The following is a 25,864-nucleotide window of genomic DNA, read 5'->3' on the forward strand; positions in this document are numbered from 1 at the left end:
TTATCTATAAATTGGAATATTCGTTCGTCTCAAATGAGCTAAATTCACAATACACCAGCACAGTAATTCTTTTTTTATTTAATAAGGATGTGCTTAATATAATTTTTCTTTAATGGTTCTATTTAAAAGATAAGTTTAAACTATTTCAGAGATCTCCCAGGGGTTCACTAAGTTAATCGATGATGTTTTGATTGGTTGGGACAAATAAATTCAGGAGGTAAAACACATGTTTTCTACTTAAAGTAATAAAGAAGTCTCAGGAGAGTCGAACTCGGGAATGATTTCTTTCAGATTTTACAGAAGAAATTTCTGAAGAAGAAATCCTATAATCGTGGTACTTAAGGAAGAATAAAGCTTGGTTATTATAAACACTGGTGAATATGAATACGAAAACTGTATAAGTAAAGAAACCCATTTCATTTCATGGACGTTTCGACACAAGGGTACTATTTTAAGTATTTCGCGACCGTGTATTTTCATCTTTGAATTTCGTGAAAAAAATACAAGGAATATCAAACAGATTAGTTTTTATTAATCAACAAAATCTTGAAAGTTTGTCATTGGTATAATAAATATAAACTGAATGTTTTTGTGTTTTTTTTTATCAGTAAGTCGCGTCCAGTCAGTGTTCTTTCTCCCTCACTTCAGCGAGTGCTGTTTTCGTTTTTAATAATACTGCGAGAATGTGTTTGGTCACATCCATTCTTAATTACGTGTGTTGACAATTTTTGTTTTCGTAGATGCTGTCTATAATCACTCTTAAATTGGTCAACTTTTATCACCTTTTAAACCTTTGATCGCCAACATGGGTAAAGTAAATACCCACACTATTTACATTAGACTACTTTCTGTTTCCGTTTTTACTATGAGAACATTTTGACCCACCACTTTATTAGTAATTAATAAGAAATTAACCATTAAGTGACTGTTTTCTGCGTGCCACATACAAACACATATTGATAAGTAAAGAAATTCATACAAGATCATAGTTGTTTCTGTATAAACTACACATAAAAACCAAGAAAGTCACCTCTAGGGCTGGCCTTGCATGGCCAAGCGTGTTAAGGCGTGCTACTCGTAATCTGAGGGTCGCGGGTTCGCATCCCCGTCGCCCCACACATGCTCGTCCTTTCAGCCGTCGGGGCGTTATAATGTTACGGATAGTCCCACTATTCATTAGTAAAAGAGTAGCCTAAGAGTCGGCGGTGGGTGGTGATCACTAGCTGCCTTCCCTCTAATTTAACACCCCACAGCTGAAAGGACGATCAATGTTTAATGTGACGGGGATTCAAACACGCGACCTTCAGATTACGAGTCTAGCGCCTTAACCCACAGCCAAGCCATAGGAACCAAAGGTAAACGTACTGTTGAAAATAACTACGAGTTTCAACTGAAATAATTCGTATTCCACTAAACTGCAACGTCATGTACAAGCTGGTGTTTATAAAATCAAAGGTAAAAGAAATCGAATATCTCTGGAATCAAAATAACGGTAAAAATAGTTGTTCAACAAGCAACTCAACATGCCTTCGAGCTGGAAATTCTGAATCATGGGAACAATGTGAAAATTTTATCCTATGAAAATCATCTGATGACTCTCCAACAGTGTTATGTGCCATCAGAAAACGTAGTCACTGATGTGCAACGCGTCAAGTCTCGTAGCATACATCACTTAAAATTAAACCGTTCCAAGTACACCTGGAAAGTATTACACCAAACTTTGAAGCTGGTATGATAGTAACGTATATTACGCAAATATATAAAGGAGGAAAATGTTGTTGTTTGATGTTATTGTTTTTTGAAGTTAAGCACAAAGCTACAAAATGATTTATTTGTGATCTACCTCCACGTATAATGAAACGCGGTTTCCAGCGTTGTAAATCCGCAGATGTACCAGGAAGAAGAAGAGGTAAGCCAAATACCCAATGGTAGTTCTGGATTACTTTAGTGTGTTTTGTGTGTGTGTTGTTGTTTTTTTAATTTCGCGCAAAGCTACATGAGCGCTACCTGCACCAGCCGTCCCTAATTTAGCAGTGTAAGATCAGAGAGAAAGCAGCTAATCATCATCACCCACCGCCAACGCTTGGGTACACTCATACCAACGAATAGTGGGACTGACTTTCACATTATAATGCACTCATGGCTGAAAGGGTAAACTTGTTTAGTGGGGCAGGAATTCGAACCTGCAACCCTCACTTTGCAATTCAAGCGTCATAACCACGTGGCCAAGCTGGCTCGCATTACTTTAGCATCAAACGTGTGGTGTACAACTGTTGACCAATTAATAAAAGATCATTTAATTTAAAATAAGTGTGTGTGAATTGGTCTTGGTCACTATTAGAAAGGGCCGCCATGGCCAACTGGTTAGGGCATTTCACTCACAATTGTAGGGTCAGAGGTTCGAATCCCTGTCTTATCATATATGCTCGCCGTTTCAGCCGTGGAGGCTTTATTATGTGATGATCAATCCCAATATTCGTTGGTAAAAGAGTAGCCCAAGAATTAGCAGTGGGTGGGGATGACGATCTGCCTTTCTTCTAATGTTTCAGTGTGAAATTAGGAACGACTAGAGCAGATAACCCTCGTAACGTTACGTGAAATTCAAAACAAACCAAATCAAGTTACTATTAGAATAACAATACTTTTGTGAACTTGTCTTGGTTAATATTAGAATCCACAGAGGTCACATAAGAGACGCTTTAGTTTCGAAAGAAAAGAAATAATTAGATACAAAATACCAAAAAATAGCGAACGAGTAAAACAAACTCTAACATCGACTATAAAATCACAGATTAAGCTTAGAAGAGAAGTGTGTGGTGAAAACGACAAGATTAACGTGTTAAGAACATTCCAAGATGTGGAAGTTGTGGGGTTTAACTACAATTTTTGCAGAATTCTACGCTATCCTTATTTTCTAAATTATAAATCTAAATTTAAAGATTTAAAATATTGGATATTATGGTGCAGTAAACTAACCATCAATATGTAAACATGAAAATATTTAGAAATAATAAACAGAGTATCTTTTCGTGGAAAAACACGTGAGCCCTACCAATAATGAACCGTAACAAAATATCGGTAATTGTTGTGTTAAGTGATACTTTAAAGCCTGAAAATATTTTAATTACTTTACAATACGCTGAAAGATTACCTGACTGAAAAAATACATTAAGAAAAAATGCGTGAAACACAAATAAATTTACTAAAATGTCGAAAGATTTTATTTTAGGGTAAATGCTACACTTTACAGCACCACTTTTACTGTTTATAATGCACGTGATATTTTAGTAAGATTTATAAGAAAATTACAAATATACAAATTACTGCCATCATAAGATATAAAGAAATTAATTATTTTTATTATAATGTATTCATTCATAAGTTTGTTGGCGGTACTTTTAGCCATAATCCCAAAAACACATCACATTGTTCAGCAAGCTTAGGAGATTTAGATTAGTCCTAAATACACATACTAAACTAACAATGCAAACTAATTTTCACATCATATTGTTTGTTTGTTTGTTTTGTGAATTTCGCACAAAGCTACTCGAGGGGTATCTGTGCTAGCTGTCCCTAATTTAGAAGTGTAAGACTAGAGGGAAGGCAGCTAGTCATCACCACCCACCGCCAACTCTTGGGCTTCTCTTTTACCAACGAAGAGTGGGATTGACCGTCACATTATAACGCCTCCACGGCTGAAAGGACGAGCATGTTTGGCACGACGGGGATGCGAACCCGCGACCCTCATATTGTGAGTGAAATGCCCTGACCAGTTGGCTTGGCCATGCCGAGCCTTTCACATCATAAAAATTAAAAATTATAGTATAAATATGCATTATACATGAATAATTTACCAATACCATTAATAAACTCATGCTAAAGAAATTATACTACACAAGACCCTGAACTCATACAAACTGTGTTTGCTTTCTTAGCCTGTCACCGATTTCCTGTTCCTTGAAAAGTGTGACCACAATGTTTGCAAAACTTTATACAACCCTTTCATCTCTACCAATGTCAAGTGACGAATTTAATTGTCTATTTTACCTAATACAGAATATTTTAAAGTGAAACACCTATGAAAAACATGCACAGTGGTTGTAAAAGCTCGTGCAGGCACTTTCAGTACGTAGTTCCCTAAAGCATATGGTCTAAACAAAGAACAAGCATGTCCAGAAAATCTTACTTAGATGAAAAAAAGTGAATGTGAGGGGACAGAAACAGCTGTTCTACTTGATTATACTGCACACATTGGTTTGTTATAGCAAACTATTTTTAGCAACAGATAAACTGTTTATTCCTACTTTCTCAACACTTCACTTCGTGGAACTGAGAGAACCACATGTCGTCCAGACTCGTAGAAACTAAAAGGTTCTTCAAGCTTCTTCTAAACCTACTTCACACTCACCCACTACAGTGAATTAAAAGACAATTTGACATGCAGTTGAAAGAAACACAAAAAGTCAGCTGGTCCACAAGCCTTAATGCTTCTCAACTGTTAAAGTCAGGTGCTTCGAGACTAGCTGGAGTAAACTAAATGACATTTTGATTCTTAGAAACCTTGGGTTACAGTTCGGTGGGATTCACAACACAAAAATGAGGCTAAAATAACCTGGATCTCAGCAATCCTTTTTCAAGTCTTAGGACTTGGCTGTAATTAGACTGAGTAAAAGAGAATCGATTATTGTTAGCCATCGGTGTTGAGTTTTTTTTCGAATGATACAAATTAACTTTATTAGATGTCAGAAAGAAATGTAAGAGCGGATCATTTATTTATTGTTTTTCAAATGAAGTGGTTAACACGCTCATCCAAAAATTAATTTCACATTCACAGCAAAACCGGAACCCTTTTAATGCGAACATATTTTTATACAGTTGACACTAAATATAATATAGTGTTATGTTATTCGTTACTGGAATATATAGGTCTGCACACAAAAATTTTCTGTGATAGCAAAGCTGAAAAATCATGTTCAGGGTTTTGTTTCCCATTTTTATCATTTCCTGTAAATAGTGGTTACGTCATTAAACTGTCATGTTTGTTACGTAAGAAAAATGTTATAATCTTTTGTTCCTCTCAGTGGCTCAGCAATGAGTTTAAGGGATTACTACGCTAAAACTCAAGTTTCGATACCCGATGTTGGCAGAGCATAGATAGATAATGGTGAAGCTTTAGGGTCAATATTGAAAGCAACAAAGCTTATATAAAAATCCTTTAAACTAATTGAGTCACCACAGAAAATTAGTCTTTATCAGTTTAATCATTCATTATTGTATCTGTTTTATCACCTTTAGTTTTTGGCCAGTATTATAGTCTTCATAGTTGAGATTTATCTTGGGGCTAAACGTAACAAAAAAAAAAAAAGACAGGTGTAGTAAAAAACATATGAAAACACTTGACGCGACACATGGGCTAAATAAAAGGCAAGGTCACAGCCCAAGACTCAGGTATAACTATCCGTAGGTTAAACCTACTGACCAAAGTAGGAATATATTTACAAGGACTCCCACATATAAAAGTGTAAAGTGTGGTTAGCAGCATATTGTGATCCAAACACTGGACCTTTGGACCCATAGCCCAGGACTCTGTTCATAAGACCATCTTAGGTTCACAGTATAATTCAACTGTCCACAGACTTTCACCAATATTGTTTATTAGATATACGTGTGTCGATGCAGTATTGGATTGACGACAAGCTTATGTAGAAAGGCGTTGTAAACCACATATGAAACGTATGTATCAAGGCCTTTTAAATTACACGTAACATATAGTTTAACGTTCTTTATACTCCAAGAATTTCAGTTATTCTCCACTTAATCCAGACATTTAATCACATAGTCACATCTCATCAAGTGAAATTTGCTCGATTTCTCATGATATGCTTTACATTTTATTCTGTTGTTTTTACCGACTTTCACTGCTGGTGAGACAAGTCAAAACGAATGGTGTGGCTTGTTTGTTGTTAAACCTAAGACTATTTTTTGTTTTCAGAAGATTTATCTCGATTTATGCTGCTTTTCTTCAGTCTTGCAATCTTCTTCCTGAGATAAAGTGTTTGGTGTGTATTCACTTTTGTCGATACGGCTCAGCGTGATTGGCTCCTTCGTCACGGACACAAAGTAAAACCGATAAGATACAGAATTAGTGAGTTATTGAAACTTCCATAGAGAAAAATATGGGTTTAAGCAAAGCGCACAGAAACTGTTACATTAGCGCCATCTAGCTTTAGTGCAAATCGAAAATATCGATTATTTTCTTATTGATAGAATTCCTTTTTGCTATTGTCGCTAGTGAAACTTTTCATTCTTTGAAAAAAATTTATTGATTTGTAAAGTAAAACAAAGGTAGTGTGAATATGAAGTAATAGGTAAGAAATGCATAACCTGTCAGTGTTATTTGCTGCTTTGATACACGTATATATTAAACAAGGCTTCACTAAGGTGACAGACTCGTTTCAAACATTGCTCGTGGATGGTGCGATATATGATTGACAAATGCAATTAGGACTTTCTTGTATCGGACTTACAAGCTTGAAGGATTGTTTTGAATTTCGCGCAAAGCTACTCGAGAGCTATCTGCGCTAGCCGTCCCTAATTTATCAGCTAGTCATCACCACCCACCGCCAACTCTTGAGTTACTATTTTACCAACAAATAGTGGGATTGACCGTCACATTATAACGCCCCCACGGCTGAAGGGACGAGCATATTTAGTGCGACCGAGATTCCAACCCGCGACTCTCAGATTACGACTCGAACGCCTTAACCCATTTGGTCATGCCGGGCCGCAGACTTACAAAAGATGAAGTAAAATAAAAACTTATTATTTATTTACATATATAACCATATCTATATATATACACACATATATGTTTTGCACAACTACTTAATTTTAAAGTAAGATAGAAATACATTCCTTTGTTTATTGTTAAATCTTTATTTATTAAACACTTATTAAAAGCTTTTTCTTAAACACGCACAAAGCAAAACAAAAGTGTCCTAGAATCCAACTTCCCCTTTTTACACATTTTAGTAAAGAATTTATTGGGTTTATGTGTTTCTTTCGTCTCTGTTAAAGCGAAAAGCTACACAATGAGCTATTGCACCAAACCACCATTGTTAATGTCATCAGTCTAGTTTCTTTTGAGTGTTTTGTCACTTCAACTATCAGAAGTGTCGAGACCACCAATAAACAAACATTCACGAAAGATGAGATGAAACATGTAAAAAATTCACGAAGTAAAAAAAAAGCTTTTTGTATGTATTAAGTATCAATAAAAGTACGAAAACATTTTCGTAGCATATCGTAGACTCATAGGTTATATGAGTCTATATAAACTTATATATATATATGAGTTAGGTTATATAAACTGTTACTTTACTTGTTCTTAAGCAAACTTACTGAGAGAGGTTATAGGTTATAGGTTAGAGGTTATAGGTTATAGGTTAGAGGTTATAGTAGATAGTGGTGTAGATGTTCGTCTTAACATTGTATAAACATCTTCTAATTTTAATGTTATGTTTAACGATGTATAAATATCCTCATTCTACTGTTACATCCATTTACATCTACAAAATATTCGTTATTTATCACCAACACTTGCGTTATTTTGTTTTCTGACATAATTCAGCTTATATCAGTAGAACATAACATCTTGTCGTTGTTCCGTATTACCATACATAACAATTGCCATAAATGTGAATATTCATTCCAAGTTATAACACATTTACCAGTTAACATAACTTACATTCTTTTCTATTTCTTACTTCTACCGAAACAAGAATCTATATTATTTCATCTCTATACCTAAAATTAAATGATTCTGTTGAGTTTAATTGAGAACTGGTTGACAATTCAAGGGTTTGTGACGACAGGCACTGATCTCTTATGGCGATCTATTGGCAGGCAGAAAGTGGACGAGTTCCTTTATTGAAGAAAACAGATACATTCTGGTTTATAATGTACATGTGTCTATAGTATTCAAACAGGTCACGACGAGTTCTTTTTAATCCTTCCCTATGTGTCCAACCTCTCCAGTTTCTGTCTAGAATGACTTATATAACTCCAACTAGCCCAGATGTTTACTTCATAGAGGTAATTTGATGCCTGGTAGTGAGGAATTGTCTTAGTAGTAGCTATTTAGCATCAATTCATCTGGTTGGTTGGTGTATAAAATGTCATGATTCTAGAACAGCCCAGTTGGAAACAGCTAAAGTTCGATATTCAACTAGTTTTCACAATACTAGACCTCAGTAAAGAATTTTGTTTACTGGTACACTGTGCTGATGCTTATGAGTTGTAACAAGGTTTTGTTGGGGTGGCTGAAATGCATTCTATGACAAGTCACAAACATGTTGTTTTTCTCTCCTCTCTGTGTTACATGGTCATGCAGCACTCATACATGTAATTAGTGGTACATAACCAAGATGCAACAGATGACATTTTGGTGGATGATATACAACTGATATTCTTCAAGTGTGTTGTGTGCTGCAATTTTCGGTTCATTTATATCTTTGGTAGATCTGGTTCTCATCTTGTTAACATGGCTGGTGAAACTGAGTTGTCTCTCAAAGGTTACTCTCAGGTACTTAGTTAATCCTTGGCCGGCAAAGAATTGTAATGGTTTGTCTCCATCAGCATGTTTGTTGTTGAATATGCAAAAAAAAATTATGACATTAGAAGAATTGATGTCCATTCTTGCATCATTTGTTTACTCTACTGAGGAACGGTTACATCATGTTTTGGATTTCAGCTTTGCTGGAGCCTCTTCTGTATTCCAGAATATCATCAGCGAAGGTTATTACATGACACCTAGTTGGCTTGTAAGGGTGAGCTAGGTTCATTGTGTACATATTGAAGAGAATGAAGGTGAGCTAAGTCCAAGGTTTACATATTGAAGAGAATGAAGGAGAGCTAAGTCCATGATGTAAACATTGAAGAGAATGAAGGAGAGCTAAGTCCATGATGTAAACATTGAAGAGAATGAAGAAGAGCTAAGTCCATGATGTAAACATTGAAGAGAATGAAGAAGAGCTAAGTCCATGATGTAAACATTGAAGAGAATGAAGGAGAGCTAAATCCATGATGTAAACATTGAAGAGAATGCAGGAGAGCTAAGTCCATGATGTACATATTGAAGAAATCCTTGAAACAAAATACTGTATACGGTAATTCATTTTGATTGCCAAATTCGGTTCTTCATGAGGTAAAATTTTGCAGTTTGTGCAGTTGTTGCCCGTCTCATGTATAGTGTTAGTTATTAGTATTTTTTTCAGCAGGAATCGGCAGTTAGAGTCTGCTGTAGGCATATAATTCATTCTAATAGGCAAACCTTCTTTGGAATATTTCTAATAATATTTTGTAGGATGCATAATCATGGTTTTGAATAAAGATTTGGTAGAAACATCAATCCATATTTCATGTATCCTAAATATTTTCCAACTACATTAATGCTCCAATGTAATGTTCAACAGATTGGCTTCTGTAAGCTTCTCAGAGATGGCATTTTGCAACACCGACACCTGGAACTTCATTATTTAGATGTATTTATTGTTCTGAGTGTTGCATGGCTACCGTATGTAAATGCAGTTGTGGCTCAAGCAGTGATTGCTGTAACTTGAGTTCCTGTTGTATGTCACCATTATCATATTGGTTAATGCACATGTGCATAAAGAACTTGTATCAAGAGGGAAAGCATCATCGTCAAATATGACTGAAATCTCCATTTTTTTGTGCTTGTGCTAAGTGTCAGAATGAAGTGTCAGAATGGCCTCTTTGGACAGCTCATTCCATATCATATGTTGTGTTTATAGATTTGCTATTCTCTGGGAAGCAGATATTCAAATCCATACCAACTCTGCATTCTCTTCCCTGGGTTGGTCACGTGTCATCCACGTGAATTCAACCTTCATGTGTACCCCACATACGAGGCGATCACCATAGACATTATACCCCCTTTGTCAAGTGGTAATGACACCCTAACGTGGTTAGATAGAGTAACGTCAGTCAGGTGTTTCTAACACCTTATCACCCAGACATTCTTGTTGGTTCTCATTAGTGTAGCAGTTATAAATTTGGTGAGTATGATGTGGAAAGCAAAATGTAAGCCTCTATCATTAGTATTTGCAGGTGGGCTATCTAGTATTCCAGTCTCCTACTCCTAAATAGATAGAAGTGTTGTCAGAAGACGTGATAGAATGTTCTGTATTACCCTTCCTTTAGACATTGATGATTCAGATGCTAGTGGGTAGCTTCGAGTTGAATTATTAGGACCGATCCTAGCCTGCTCTAGTGGCTCTTCTACAATGAGTGATCAAATAAGATATTAATGTTATGTCGCATTGCAGTGACCATTTCAGCCTCTGAATCAGAATGTGGTATGAAACTAAATTCTGTGATAGTGAATTGCACAGGGTCTGAGAGTTTCATATCTTGGTGTCATAAAATTCAGAAACTTTGTCGAGCACTGACTGATTCCGTTAAACTCCCTTTTAGTGATCTGACATAATGTGAGACTGGCGCACCTTTATACATCAATCAAAGTTTATATTTTCTTGACTTTGAAAGTAAAGTTTAATCTCCCCAGTTATGACAAAAATGTGTTCTTTAAATAAACGTATTCGTGTTCCTATTGCCCATTACAAAACGTTACATCTATTCTTTACTATGCGTACAAAACAATTGTATTTTTAAACCCGTGTCAAAACACCTCTGTTCTTTACTATTCTTTCATAAGAACCCATGTGTTTTATTACCCACACCAAGGCATCTGATCTTTCCTACCCTAACATAAACATCTGCGTCTTTTCTTTCATGACCATCAACATATCTTTTCCTTCTGTTCTTGTATAAACACTCGAGTTTTTATTATTCACAACAAATTAACTCTGTTCCTCCCAACCCATGTATATACGTTTGTTTTTATTATTCATGCCAGAACATTTCCATTCTCCTAACCCTTACATAAACATCTGTTTTATTACTTATAATAAAACGTCGCGTATTTTTTCTTCCATATACTATGAAAGGAGGACTTTTAATTTAAAGCATCCTCAGCTTTTCCTACTCCTTCCTAAATATTTTACCTCAAGGTTTTTGCCAATAAACTCTTTAATTGACCCAAATTTCTTCTATATTTAACCAAAGAGGATCTGCACCTGATAAGAAAAACAGCTATGGCATCCGCCTCTGCTTCCTGAGTGGTTCCACTAAGTTTTTTTTGTGTCTGTACGAACAAAATTTTAAGCATGGTGACCTATGTATCAAGAATGAGGCCAGCAACACAAAATATCATGCCTTATTCGGACTCAGTAACCCTGAAAACCTCTTAACTGACCCAATCATACCTAGGTGATCTCCCAAGCGCATTTTAGCTTCCCCAAGTATCCCGGAAGACAAGAAGAACCATACGATATAGAAGAGCACACCAATTGGGCCAGTCCGGGTCTGCTTGTCAAGATTGGCTCTGGTAGTTCCAAAACTTATCATATACATATATGCCAAGCTACTAGCTCAATTAACAAAGAATAGCACTGAAATAGATCTTCAGCTTTCAAAGTTGGCAAGCCAAGTTCAAATCTTTGCGATACCATAAAATATTTCTTGTACTATAAGCTATGGGTGTTTTATAGGAGTCACAGTTAATCCTTTAAGATGTGCGTTATGATGTATGGTAAATCCCATTATTCGTTGGTAAAAGAGTGGCCCAAGAGTTGGCGGTGGGTGGTAATGACTAGCTGTTTTTCCTCTAGTCTCATACTACTAAATTAGGGACGGCTAGCGCAGATAGCCCTCGTGTAGCTTTGCGCAAAATTGAAAACAAACAAACCTTTCATAATCATCTATATATCACATTGTTATGATTTTTATAACCTTATTTAAATATCAGAGATGTTTATTTCTGCTGTCACGTATGTCTCTGTTGTTGTTTTCACCAAATTCGTCACAACGTACCTGTTTTGTTTTGTTTTACTTTTATCTTAACGACGTAACTGTTCTTTCTATGCATGTTATTTAGCGTCATTCTATAAACATTCCAATAACTAGCACTGTCAGATTTCTCTCCAAATCACAAATCAGTTTTATCCTAACGACATCTGAATTTTTATTGTGGATATCTGTCTTCATGCCCAAGCAACCTGACTGATTTTACCTGTCTATACTTAAACATAGGTTTATTATTCTTTGTTTTTGATTTGTTTGCTTTTGAATTTCGCACAAAGCTACTCGAGGGCTATCTGTGCTAGCCGTCCCTAATTTAGCAGTGTAAAACTAGAGGGAAGGCAGCTAGTCATCACCAACTCTTGGGCTACTCTTTTACCAACGAATAGTGGGATTGACCGTCACATTATAACGCACCAAAGACTGAAAAGGCGAGAATGTTTGGTGCGACAGGGATGCGAACCCGCAACCTTCAGATTACGAGTCGCACGCCTTAACCCACCTGGCCATGCAGAGCCCTTTTTTCTTTTTTTGAACACGCCTAAATAATATCAAGATGCATAATATATTACTTATTCCTTAATAGCATCTCATATCTAAACGTTTTCCGGTGGATCAACGGTAAGTTTAAGGACTCGTGACGCTAAAATCGGAGTTTCGATTCTCTCGTACAGCCATCGTTCAGTTTTGCGCTAAAATCAACTTATCCAAACAAATTAAAGGTGTTAAAGACAACTTCTTGTGTTATTAATGGTCTTCTATGTTCGAAACAGAAAAACATCCCATCTCATTCTTGTGACAGTCACCCTCTCTTCCCTCAACACTTTAAGCAGACCCGAATGAGACGTAATATTTTGAAACGATTTAACATATCATCGATCAACGTTTCCTACACTCATTCATAACTGATAAACTAATATATGTATGGCAAACTGTTGATTTCACTAAATACAATATACTGCTTCTGAATTGAGGCAAACTATTAACGGCCAGGTGGTTAAGGCACTCAACTCGTAATCTGATGGTCGTGGGTTCGAATCCCCGTCACCCCAATCTACTCGCCCTTTCAATTGTAGAGGCGTTATAATGTGACGGTCAATTCCACTATTCGGTGGTAAAATAGTAGCCCAAGAGTTCGTGATGGATGGTGATGACTAACTGCCTTCCCGCTAGTCTTACACTGATAAACTGGGGACGGCAAGCGCAGATAGCCCTCGTGTAGCTATGCGCAAAAAAAAACCTATAAATAACTTTCCAATGTGACTGGATAAATAGGTCAAGAATAAATTTTAAAACGACTCACTAGAAGTAAAGGTGGGTTTAATCTGTCAAATAGGTCATATTCTACTTAACTAAGTAAATATGTTTGTTGTATTATCCACATTCATTTCACCTCATTAAATATCCGTTTACGCTGTATATTTTCAGTTGTTGGTTTACTTTTGTATAATTTTCTTTACGGTTGTGTTTATGTTGCATACTTCTATATCCACCTAGCTCTCTATCTATTTAGCAGGATTAGTTTAACTTTAATTTGGTTTTATATTATATATTTTTGTCTACTCCTTTAAAGACTAATATTCGGATTTAGATACACAGTAATAATAACCCGTGTACAGCATAAGGCGTTAGCAAAAAATTAAAACTTAAACTATTATTTATCCTTATTAGTATTTCTATGGCCGTCACTTTCTACTGGCCACCGTTACAATATCATATCTCCTTGTCAGTTTATGTTTATCTGTTAATTTATCTATATTTATGATATTTGTTTATCGTTAAGTCTGTTTAGTAGAAGATTCTAAACATGTATTTACAGTTCCTCCATATGAGTTTGAAATCTGTCTTTTTATCAATCTGTCTTGCTTCTTTATTATGTATTTGTTATGTTGTTACTATTTCTGGAGACTTTCAAAATAGAAAAAGTGGTTACTCTTTACATAAAGGCCCAACATGGCCAGGTGGTTAAGGCACTCTACGGTCAATCCCACTATCCAGTGGTAAAAGAGTAGCCCATGTGATGACTAACTGCCCTCCCTCTAGTCTTACATTGCTAAATTAGGGACGGTTAGCGCAGATAGCCCCCGAGTAGCTTTGCTCAAAATTCAAAACAGACAAACGAGACAAACTTTACATAAGAAAGCGTCATATTTTCTTGTCTAGTTATGAAAACTGTTTGGGGTTAATACATGATTGTTTCGTAGAAAAGAAAAGCTTTGATTTATTCATCAGCTAAACTTCGTCATGGGGACCCAAACGTCACTGCCAATAAAAATTAATATATTATAACAGTATTCGAAAGTTGCGACTTCAAACAGTCGTCTCAATAAAATATTTGTATACTTGCGATGTCAGTTATGTACCCGTATTAATCACTTTTAAGAACACTATTTATGTATTCAATTTGCCTGATGTTTTGAAGGAAACTTCATTCCTTTAAAACGAAAAAAAGGCTTGAAAATTGAAGTTTTGTTTACGAATAAAACAAGGTTTTTAGTCTTCAAAAAACGTTAACAACACTTCTACGTAAACTTAATGTTTTTCAATACTAAAAGAAGTTTAAAACACATTAGTTGTTTTATTCGTAAAAAAGTAATTTAAAATTTACCAATTTTCTTTAAAATAATAAACTATTTGTAGCTGATCAATTAGTTTTTTAAATATTGTAATTTTCTATAAACTTTCGACAATACTTTCACATCAAAAAACTCGCCTGTTAAACCGGTATCGGGAATTTCTAAAAAAGGTTTATTTGGGGGACTATAAAACAAAAACTAAAAATAATTAGTATGAAAAAAATGTCAAAACTTTGTTCTGTTTCTTTAAATGCCGTGAATGAAACATACATTTCCAAAACCTTAAATAATGTTTTTTCTTGAACATCGTAGGATTAACAATGCAGTTCACGTGGTGAACAATAATTCTCTTCTGCAACGCCCCCAGTGGCACAGCGGCATGTCTGCGGACTCACACCACAGATAGCCCTTTGTGTAGTTTTGTCCTTAATTCCAAACAATGAATCATTCGACTCTTCTGTAACAAAGTACTGTCTGTACGTGACTGTAAGTACAGTATATTATGTTCTAAAAAAAAAAGTAGTGATTGGACGTAATAATAAGTGGGTGAATATATGTTCCACCTCACATTTAGAGTTGGCTGTGCGTATAAGAATACGAGTGAAGCCATATTCTGTATTTACTATATGTAACAGTAATTTTGTTTTTTTACTGTTAGAGTAGAATGTGTGTGTGTTTTCTTATAGCAAAGCCACATCGGGCTATCTGCTGAGTCTACCGAGGAGAAACGAACCTCTGATTTTAGCATTGTAAGTTAGAGCAGACTGTACGTAACAGTAATTCTGTTTTTCACTGTTAGAGTAGAGTGTGTGTGTTTACTTATAGCAAAGTCACAACAGGGTATCTGCTGAGTTCACTGAGGGAATCGAACCCCTAAATTTTAGCATTGTAAGTTAGAGGAGAGAGGACGTAACAATAGGCCCTCGCTGGTACAGCGGTAAGTCAATGGATTTGCAACGATGAACTAAAGGGTTCAACTACCCATCGGTGGACCCAGCAAATAGCCTGCTGTGGCTTTTCTATAAGCAAACACACACGCACTTAACAATAAGTTTAGAGCTACGTTTGTTTCACTATTAGAACTTGTTTAAATAGTTTTTAAGATTTATTATCTTTTGATGATAGAACTGATATAAGTATCATTAAAAGTTGTGTATGTATATACGGTATTGTTTGTATATGAGACGTGTATTGTGTGATAAGTGATAGCTGCACGTAACAATTAGCAAGTCATGCGTTGTTTTTTTTCACAATTTACTTTAAGTGTAGGTGAAAGTAATTACGTGTACGTTCTTTTTTATTGATAGTAATAAATGTAAGCATGGCGAGGTGGTTAAGGTACTCGACTCGTAATCCAAGGGAAGCACGTTCGAATCCCCGTCACACCAAATATGCTCGCCCTTTCAGCCGTGGGGGGCGTTATAATGTTACGGTCAATCCCACTATTTGTTGATAAAAGAGTAGCTCAAGAATTGGCAGTGGGTAGTGCTACCTTTCTTCTAGTCTTATATTGATAAATTAGGAACGTCTAGCGCAGATAGCCTTCGAGTAGCTTTACGCAAAATTAAAAGCAAACAAAACCAAAATAAACCAAATAACTGTAAGTTGAAGGTGTAATCTTTTCCTGGTTCCTATTTTCCCTTTACAACTCGTTTTAACTTCCAGTTGTAAAAATAAACAGGATATTTATTAACAGTTCTTACTTTACAATAATATTGTGTTGGTACATGATATACGCTAGGTTATAAGATAATTCACAGAGCTGCCGATACTGTATCTTAAGGTTATTGTCCTGATGTAACACTAAATTTATATGTAATTCACTAGTAAAGGTAAATAAAGAAATCAGAATGGACATAGATCCATTTTCTTTATGTAGATCTATATGGAAGTTTTTATAAGACACTGTAATTGTGTTGAAAATTATAAAAGAAAAGAAGCCTCTTTACTTTCACATATTTTGTTAGAAAATCCATTTTATTAAAGTATACATTTGTTTCTCTTTAACAATGATCTTCCCAACGAATTATAAATTCTCCATATACTTTATAATACAACGATTTCGAGTAAACAAATTAGCAAGTCATGCGACAACCACACAAAATATAAAGTTATGGTGGGACAAGTGTGTAAGAACTACGTTTTGGCATCGTCTGGCATTTCGTAGGTAGTGTGATGCTAAAGAAAGTTAATCGCTTTTGGAAATAGCATGTTTGTTTGCTTTAAAGCAAAGCCACATTCAACAATCTGCTATGTTCATCGCCAGGAAACGATTCTTAGATTTTTGCGTTGAAATTCTGTACTCTTATACACTGCTGGCCAAAATCTTAGGCCAACGAACATAAATAAAAAAATACGCATTTTGCGTTGTTAGACTCAATCACTTATTTGAGTAGAGCTTCGAAAGATGAAAATAAGAAAAGGAAAAATAAAAATAAAAAACTTTTTAGCATTTAATAGGAAAAATATGAACACTATGAAATTAACCTAAGTACTAGCTGGCCAAAAGTTTAAGACCATATCAAAAAGAAGTCCTAAACAGGGTAGGAAATGCCCAACAAGACGTCTCAGTAGTGAGTTGCACGGCCGTCATTGCGAATAACTGCAAACATTCACTTTGGCATGGTCGATAGAAGCGTTTGCAGAAGGCTGGCTGGAATGTTATTCCAAGTGGTGAAGATGGCTTCACGAAGATCATGCACTGTTTGGAATTGACGTCCATTTCTATATACTTCACTTGCCATCCAACCCCAAACATTTTCAATGGGACTCAGTTAGGGCGACAACGCCGGTTGGTCCAAAAGTATCACGTTAGTCGCCATGAAAAAGTAATTTGTCCTGCGGGCATTGTGGATTGCAGCGTTGTCCAGCTGAAAGATCCAGTCATTTCCACACAAGCGAGGGCCTTCAGTCAATAAGTATGCTCTCTCCAACATGCAAATGTAGCCAGCTGCTGTTTGATGCCCCTGTATAACCTGAAGTTCCATTGTTCCATGGAAGGAGAAAGCACTCCAAATCATGATGGAACCTCCTCCACTGTGTCGTGTAGAAAATGTCTCCAGTGGGATATCCTTATAGTGCTTGTAACGTCAAAAGCCATCTGGGCTATCCAGGTTAAATTTTTTCTCATCAAAGAACAAAACTTTCTTCCACGTTTTTACGTCCCATGTTTGGTGCATCTTAGCAAAGTTTAACCGAGACGTTTACGGTTTTAAAGCCTTTCTCTCGTAGATGCCGTCTTATTGTTCTTGAGCTGCATTCTGCGTCCGTAAGGGCCTTAATCTGGTTCGACGATTGGCTGGTGTCTTGCTGGACAACCCATCGAATCCTCCTGCTCAACGCCGGCGAAATTTTCTTGGATCAATTACTTGAAATTCTCGTTTTATATCCCTCAGGAACTTTCAAGAAATTTGAAACAGCAGTTTTACTACGCCCAATCTTACCAGTGATGGCACATTGAGAGAGATCTTGCTTTTGCAGCTCGACAATTCTGCCACGTTCAAACTCTGTCAACTTTTCAGCCTTTGCCATGTTTTTACCCAATGTAACACAAGAGATGTCACTGGGAGATGTTGACAACGCTAATGCTTGAATACAAATGAATAAACTTCGTTACGTGTTTTCCGATTAACGCTTTGTTTCAATATGGTCTTAAACTTTTGACCAGCTAGTATTTAGACTAATTTCATAGTGTTCACATTCTCCCTATTAAATGCTAAAAACGTTTTTTTATTTTTATTCTCATCTTTCGAAGCTCTACGCAAATAAGTGGTTGAGTCTAACAACGCAAAATGTTTATTTTTTCTTTATTTTCATTGGCCTTAAGATTTTGGCCAGCAGTGTATTTTCCCACTGTGGGATAGAAGAGTATGTAATGGCACTTTCCCTGGAAAATATTTTTACACTCAAATTACACAGATATATTCAGATCTCAAATCTGGAATTTACAAGACAATGATATCCATTCTACTAAAGCACATTGGAAAACAAAGGAGTAGGATCAACTTGGGACACCAGAACCAACCAGGAAGAAACCTACAACAAGTTCTTGTCAGTTGTAATAAGCAAAATGCAACGTCTTATAAGAAATAGGTGAGAATCCACAAAAGAAAGATCAGTGGCAAAAGCCTTCCACGTGTCCTACGCAATAGTGTGCAATCTAATCAAGAAGAATCTCCCTCTATAAAAGTGACGCAAGTCACGTGCAAACAAGCTATTTCTATGTCATATTTGTTCAACTGTCGCATATATATATCTCATATACTTGAAGAAATAAATGGGTATTCAAGTCACCAGACGCAGTACCTGTAGATTTCTGTGCGATGGGACACGACATCCATATTATGTAGTATTTTGCAATGGAAACCGTATTATATGGCTATTGTTAATAACAACATCGGACGTAACGACATGTGATGTAAGGACGTGGCATGACTCCATATTTTTATAATATAATGTGGCTAACCTGTGTACATGAGATATTTTTATATATTAAACAAAAAAGTTTTAGAAATATTTTGTGATGATCAAACCCTACAAAGCGACAAGGCGATAGTTTACCATTAATTAAAGGAGATTGGTTATCATATGGATTGGGCGTGGCCAAGAGGATAATGTGTCAGACTCTGGATCGTGATGTTCGTCCTGATGCCGAAAAATCTCGCTATGTACTTTAGAGCCATAAGTAAGCTATACTTGTTTGGTTTATAATTAAGCACAAAGCTATACAATGGACTATCTGTGCTCTGCCCACTACGGGTACCGAAATTCGAATTCTAGCGTCGTAAATCTGCAGACGTACCGCTGTGCCACTGGGGAGGATATAGTAAGTTATACTAAAAACGGTCAAATCCCACTAATAGAATAGGTCAAGGGTTACCAATTGATGTTGTTGGCAAACTGATGCTTCCTTTCTGGTCTATCATCAGTTCAAAATTAGGGACGGATAGCGACGGATAGCTTGAATTTTTAACCCTTACTTGGTTTTAGTAGTCATATAAGCAAGGAAGTTCTTTCACATCATAAGTATACATGCATGTAGGGTTTCACTTGTAACAGTGCTCATTAATTGTCCTCAGTCATCTAACTAAGAACGGTTTGGTCACACCTCAGTTAACAAAACTTGTGCATAGTTTTGGCATTGCGCCAAATTAAGAACGTTATCCATGAAACGGAAGCATTCCAGTGATCACCCTAGCCCAAGGAGAAGTGATCCCTCTACTAGAAGTATTTCACACAATAAAAACTGGACTCATAAGTATAAAGAATTGCCCAACATTAAAGTGATCTAAACAGGTCCTGAGAACCTTCACAATAAGTTCTTGTTTCAACGGCACTGAGTCAGTGTAGAATGAAACGTAGTCAAAGCTGCCGTACATTTTGGAATTAAATGCAAGAACTATTAAAAGGCTCCGACAAGAGGGCCAAAAAAAAAAAAAACTATCATGGAGAAATCAAATTAACTGTAGAAAATTGTCCGTGTAATTTATTCAACAATTATTGGACGTGTTACGTGTTGTTATACCAGACGCTGAAAAATAGAAGTGCTCGTAAAGGGAAATGAGCACATGACAATTCTCTCTCTGCTCTCGTGAATAAAAGCAGCTGGATTTTAAGAACCAGTCAAATTCCTGAGGAAGTGAGAGCACAGTTAAGATTTAAAAAAAAAAGTTAAGTAACGGTGTGATGAAGACACGAATAAGCTCTCATTCTTTTAACATCCATTTATTTATAAAGATTACAATATTATCTTTAACACCTAAAAAGAGCGCAAAAAAGAGCATTTATTGACCTGGATGATGTTTTCATAGAACCAATCAATCAGAAAACCAATCGTAAAAAACTGTCAAACTTTAATCAGCAGACAAATAAAACCAAAGTACAAATTACAGTGTAAGAGAGGCTAATGTTCTTTAGTAAGAGAAGTACAGTGGTGGATCTTCCTCTGGTAATCTCACACGTGGAAGAAAAAAAAATGGAGGTCAGTTAAAAATATAAGAGCAGATATGGACGGTATTTCTCGCAGTATCCCACATATAAAAATACCATTCAGTTTCCCAATCTTAAAGTGTAGATTGTAACCCATTTCTATCTGGGTATCATATGTGACATTTTTCTGTTATGACGTAGATATTGAAATAACTGTATGCCTCACGTGAGTGTTGTTGTTTGTTACCAGGTACAAAGCTATGCAAAGTCCTGTCTGTGGTCTGTCCACCACGTGTATTGTAACTCGGTTTCTAGTTGTGTAAGTCTCCAGATGTACCGCCGTGCCAATAAGAGTCTCACGTGAGCGAGAAATACTTATACAACATGATTAAGATTTAATTTGTACGATTCACGTGAAACAGTAAAGAGCCGTATTGTATATGAAATTGCTCAAAACCAATCTAAGCCACTTGTACTCGAATTGTGCATGTGACTATTCAATTATTAATTCTAAGTAAGAGCTTTAACTTTATTACATGTACTAAACATACGAAAAAAAAAACATGTTAGTATCACGAACGTCACGAACTTTCTGTGGTTAACCGGAACAACCCTATGGAAGAGTGTGTCTATTGTATATAGCGCTACCTAGAACTAATCGCCTTACTTGTACCCGGTTTTGGAGTGATAGAGGGAGTTCAACTAACAAACATCACCCACTCTTAGGCTACTCTTTACCAATGAATAACAGAATTGATCATCACGTTATAACGTTCCACTGCTGAAACGGAGAGCATGTTCGGTGATGGTTTCGATCCCGTTACTTACAAATTTCAAGTCGAGTGCCACAGTCACCGGTTTATGTGAGGCTCAATAAAATAGAGGTAAAATGAAGAAAATTAGGCTTAGTTTCAACTGTTTAACAAGCTATCAAAGGTTGCCCATGACATTCTTTAAAAAGGAAATAAGATTAAATGTCAAGCCGCGCATATCATTGTTTAGGTGTCATGAATAGTTGATAATACAACCAGTATAATAAAAGTTGGTAACGATTTATGTAAAATTATTTCCAGCTAACCCCACCACTTCTAACTTTTTCTCCATACTATCTAACTTTTATTTACCCATTATTTAGTCAAAGGATAGCAAAAATCTAAAATTTTCAATTAATATTTAAATCAGTACGTGCAGTAATGCTAACTAGCTGTTTTAAATTAGTAACCAAACACACATACGCAGATAAAACAGAAACAGAACTGTATATTTATGTAACAGATTTGTTCTGAATTTCCATATGTTCACAAATATGCTAGCTTAAGTATATATATATATATATATCAATTACACATTAAAAATGGTTCCTAAATGACTTTGGATTTGTGGTTATATAAGCATTCGAATTCATAAGAGAGTAAAGTAATTTCGATTTAACGTCCTAATCAATATTCATACTCGATCGTGAGCAAAGGGAAGCGTGTTGCTGTGTATAAACAGAATATCACTCCAGTCTATTGGATAATAAATAATATACAGTGACAGAGTTTTGTCTTGAGAAAACTGCTTACACCACGTGTTCAGTAAAGACGTTCCTAATATACAAACTGTAGAGAAAACGAGTACTAGTTTTGAATCATATATTTCTTTCACTTGTGTTCCATATAAATAAACTTTGAAATTAGCATACCTAAAAGGCAACAACTAAATAGTAGCTGTAATAACAATAATATACTTCAACATTAACTCACAGTTTTTCTATTTCAGTAAAAGTGTAGGATAAAACATTTACAGTCAGAAACGAAACTTACGGTCGGTGAAGCCTTTTTTAACACTTTATTTAGCCAGAACTGTAAGCTTTAATATTAATATACATATATATAATGTGCAGCTTACATAGAGTCTCTCGTTAGGGTATATAATAAAATGACTTATGGTAAGTATAATGTTAAAAGGAATTGTTATATTTCAAAAGTGGTTAGCCAGCTATAGAGTCAAGAGCAAATTCAAATTTTATTAGTTCTACGAAAATCGTGAACTTACGAAAAATCTCGTAGTTGTTCTACAAAATGTTAAATTGTTGAAACTTTTACCATAAAAACTGTAACACGCATTACATAACAAGCTTACTTACCTGAGTTGGAACACAGGTGTTATTGTATAACTATACCTTTTTTACTTTAAGTTGTAACACATGTATTGTTAAACTACAATAGTTTGTTTACTTAAATTAAAATTGGAATACGGTTATTGTTAAAGTACTATAGCTTGTTTACTTGAACTAAAGTTGTAACACGTGTTTTGTTAAACGCCAAAAAAATTGTTTTCCTAAACTAACGTTGGAACACGTGTATTGCATTACTATAGCTTGTTTATTTAAACTAACGTTGGAACACGTGTATTGTTTGAGTACTATTGTTTGCATAATAAAAGTTAAAACACGTGTATTGTTCAACTACTATCGTTTATTTAAACTGAAGTTGGAATACGTGTATCGTATCACTATAGCTTGTTTATTTAAACTAACGTTGGAACATGTGTATTGTTAAACTACTACTCTTTACATAAACTAAAGTTGGAACACATCTATTGTATCGCTATAGCTTGTTTATTTAAACTAACGTTGGAACATAGGTATTGTTAGACTACTATTGTTCGCTTAATAAAAGCTAGAACACGTGTATTGTTAAACTACAATAGTTTGCTTGATTATAGTTGGAACATTTATTGTTGAACTACTATAGTTTACTTAAACTAAAGTTGGAACCCGTGTATTATTAAACTATTATTGTTTACGTAAACTAAAATTAAAAAACGTGCTTTGTTAAACTACTATTGTTTACTTAAACGAAATTAAGAACATTTGTTTTGTTAAATTATAATAGCTCGCTTAATTAAAATTAGAACACGTGTATTGTTGAACTATTATAGCTCATTTAAACTAAAGTTAGAATACGTGTAAGGTTAAACCACTGAAGCTTAGCTATTTAAACTAAAGTTCTAACACGTATACTGTTAAACTAATTTTGTTTACTTAAATTAAAGTTGGGTCACGCGTATTGTTAAACTACTATAGTTTGCTTAATTAAAGTTGGAACACATTTATTGTTAGCTTAATTACTTAAACTTGGAACACGGGTATTATAAAATTACTATTGCTTACTTACCTGAAGTTTGAACACGGGTGGATAACCCAGTGTCCGGCCGCTCGTTGTCTTATCCGTTCCTTCATGAGAGCTTTCTTACTTCCGAAAAGTTTCATGGCGAGCTTGTTATCGGACGGTTGGAAGAGTGACTCGAGTTGGTTCCGCATGAAAGATGCTTTAGCTTCGGCCAGTGCTGGGCCCAGCTCTTCCTTTGGTGTTCCATAGAGGCTTACGTCGTCCTTCTCACCTCCTCCGTCTTTCGTGCCATTTGTGCCTCCGCCTCCTACACTAGTACTGGGCCGCCCATCTCTGAAGTTCATGTCTGATGTAATATAGTCATTAACAAGCACCGGATCATCGTCTCCAGCAGCGGTTACTAACGAGTCCGTGTTCTCGACACTGATTTTAATGGATTCTTCCTTGTGCAAGCTCGGAGGGGACCTGATTTCCTCGTCGGAAGGTGTTCCATAACTGATGCGACCGTTAGCCAGCCGAAGACTCGGTAACCTTCTTCCCTTGTTGTTGGTGTGTGCGTCGGTATCCATTCCTTCTGAACCCCTAAACGATTTTAAGGAAAAAGGAGGAGTCAATACCTAAGAACCAATCACAAGACGAACCAGGATATCTGTCAGATGTGTTTCAATCAATAGAAAAGGAATGGAAAATTAGGTGAAGGACAGCGATGAAATAGAGCAGAGACATATCTAGGTTATGCACAGGAACTATACAGCGTATTCAGAATGTATAAATCTACTAATATACTCTAAACAGATAAAACTATAATCTAATAAAATTACAACACGTCTTCTTACTGTTATAATTCACCTTCTATTTTTTAATTAATACAACTATCAAATACTTAAAAATTAGTACAAGAGAAGTTATTGTTATTATTATTATCTTAAACCCCCTTCACCACCACCCAAAAATAAACAATAATAAATAAATAAATTAGTCTAAAATAGAACAATAACAACACCAAGTCTGGAGTGTAATTTGAGTAAAAAAATGGCATTGAAAAATTTAGTTGTTGTAAAGCTAGGTAGGTTGTTTGGTTAACTAATATTTTAACAAGATTGAACAAATGTCCCAGTTTCCCCTCGAAAATAAGCATTTGTCCCAGTTTTAGAATCAACATTAAAAGTACTCTGTTCTTAGTCATTTTATAGCTATCCATCAAATAACCGCATTAATTATTAACGTTCTTTATTACCCTTCTAACCTTCATGTTCACTAAATGTGATTTCCAGATTATTTGCCTGTCCATCAAATAACCGCATTAATTATTAACGTTCTTTATTACCCTTCTAACCTTCATGTTCACTAAATTTGATTTCCAGCTGTCTTCTCTGTCCAGCAAATAACAGTTTTAATTAATAATGCTCATTTTAACCTTTAAGTTCGCGAATTGCTTAAAAAACTTAATCCTAGATGACAACTGGATTATTATTTATTTGCCAATATTTTGACAATAGTTAAATAATTCATTTCCCGACCTTCGTGATTTTATGAACAGATGAACCCGTTCGTTGTGTTTATTTTAATAAATTTTGTACAAAAATGAAAATAGTATTTACAATGTTCTTCTTATCCATTTTCATTCTGTTAAGTTTTTGTTATCTTTCAGTTTGTCTCCATTTTCTAATAAAGACCTTTTTACCAATACTTTTCGCAAATACCAGATTCTCGTTACTGACTCGCCTCGTCATCACAGTCTCTCTAGCTCTCGTAAGCCTCACTCATCATCAGTTCTCTGGCAAGATTACCTTTCAGGAATAGGAGTGGCCCTGGATCAACATGCTGGAATATGAATCCGAGAGTTTGATGTTTGCGAACCGTAGCCACAAACATGCTTTCCGAACCTTCAGGCAGGGAAATAGGGGGAGGGAATTGTAAGATAAAATGACAATCAAACCTACTCTTCGATCGTGGAAACAAGATTGATTCAAGAGTTGACGGAGGGTGCCGCAAACTAGCTACCTTGTCTATATCGTGTGAATGTAAAACTAACATTAGCTGTGAGCGAATGTTGAACTTACTTGTGCACTTGTGTTCTGATAAACAAGGAAAGTAAGATTTTAATAGGTAATCAACATAATATTGTTGTATGCAATAACAAAAACTGGGTTCTTACAAGGCATTGAATAACCACTGAGTCAAATGTATGATTATATGAAAATGATAATAAGGCTTCATATTTTCAGTTCTGTGAAAACTGTAAAAAAATATATTTCTTAAACGTGTAACAATAAAAAAATATAAAATTAAAAACTATTGTTT

At 35.5% G+C, this 25,864-nt stretch overlaps 1 pseudogene across 1 annotated transcript in view; it reads right to left on the minus strand.

Moving 5' to 3' along the window:
* LOC143238468 (potassium/sodium hyperpolarization-activated cyclic nucleotide-gated channel 2-like) overlaps positions 1-25,864 on the minus strand; it is a 280,511-nt pseudogene that overhangs the window by 98,491 nt on the left and 156,156 nt on the right. The window contains exon 3 of the transcript XR_013020594.1: positions 23,606-24,142. The product of XR_013020594.1 is annotated as a potassium/sodium hyperpolarization-activated cyclic nucleotide-gated channel 2-like (transcript). The remainder of the gene's footprint in view (positions 1-23,605; positions 24,143-25,864) is intronic.

The sequence above is a fragment of the Tachypleus tridentatus genome, chromosome 13 (assembly GCF_004210375.1).
Source record: "Tachypleus tridentatus isolate NWPU-2018 chromosome 13, ASM421037v1, whole genome shotgun sequence".
NCBI lineage: Eukaryota > Metazoa > Arthropoda > Merostomata > Xiphosura > Limulidae > Tachypleus > Tachypleus tridentatus.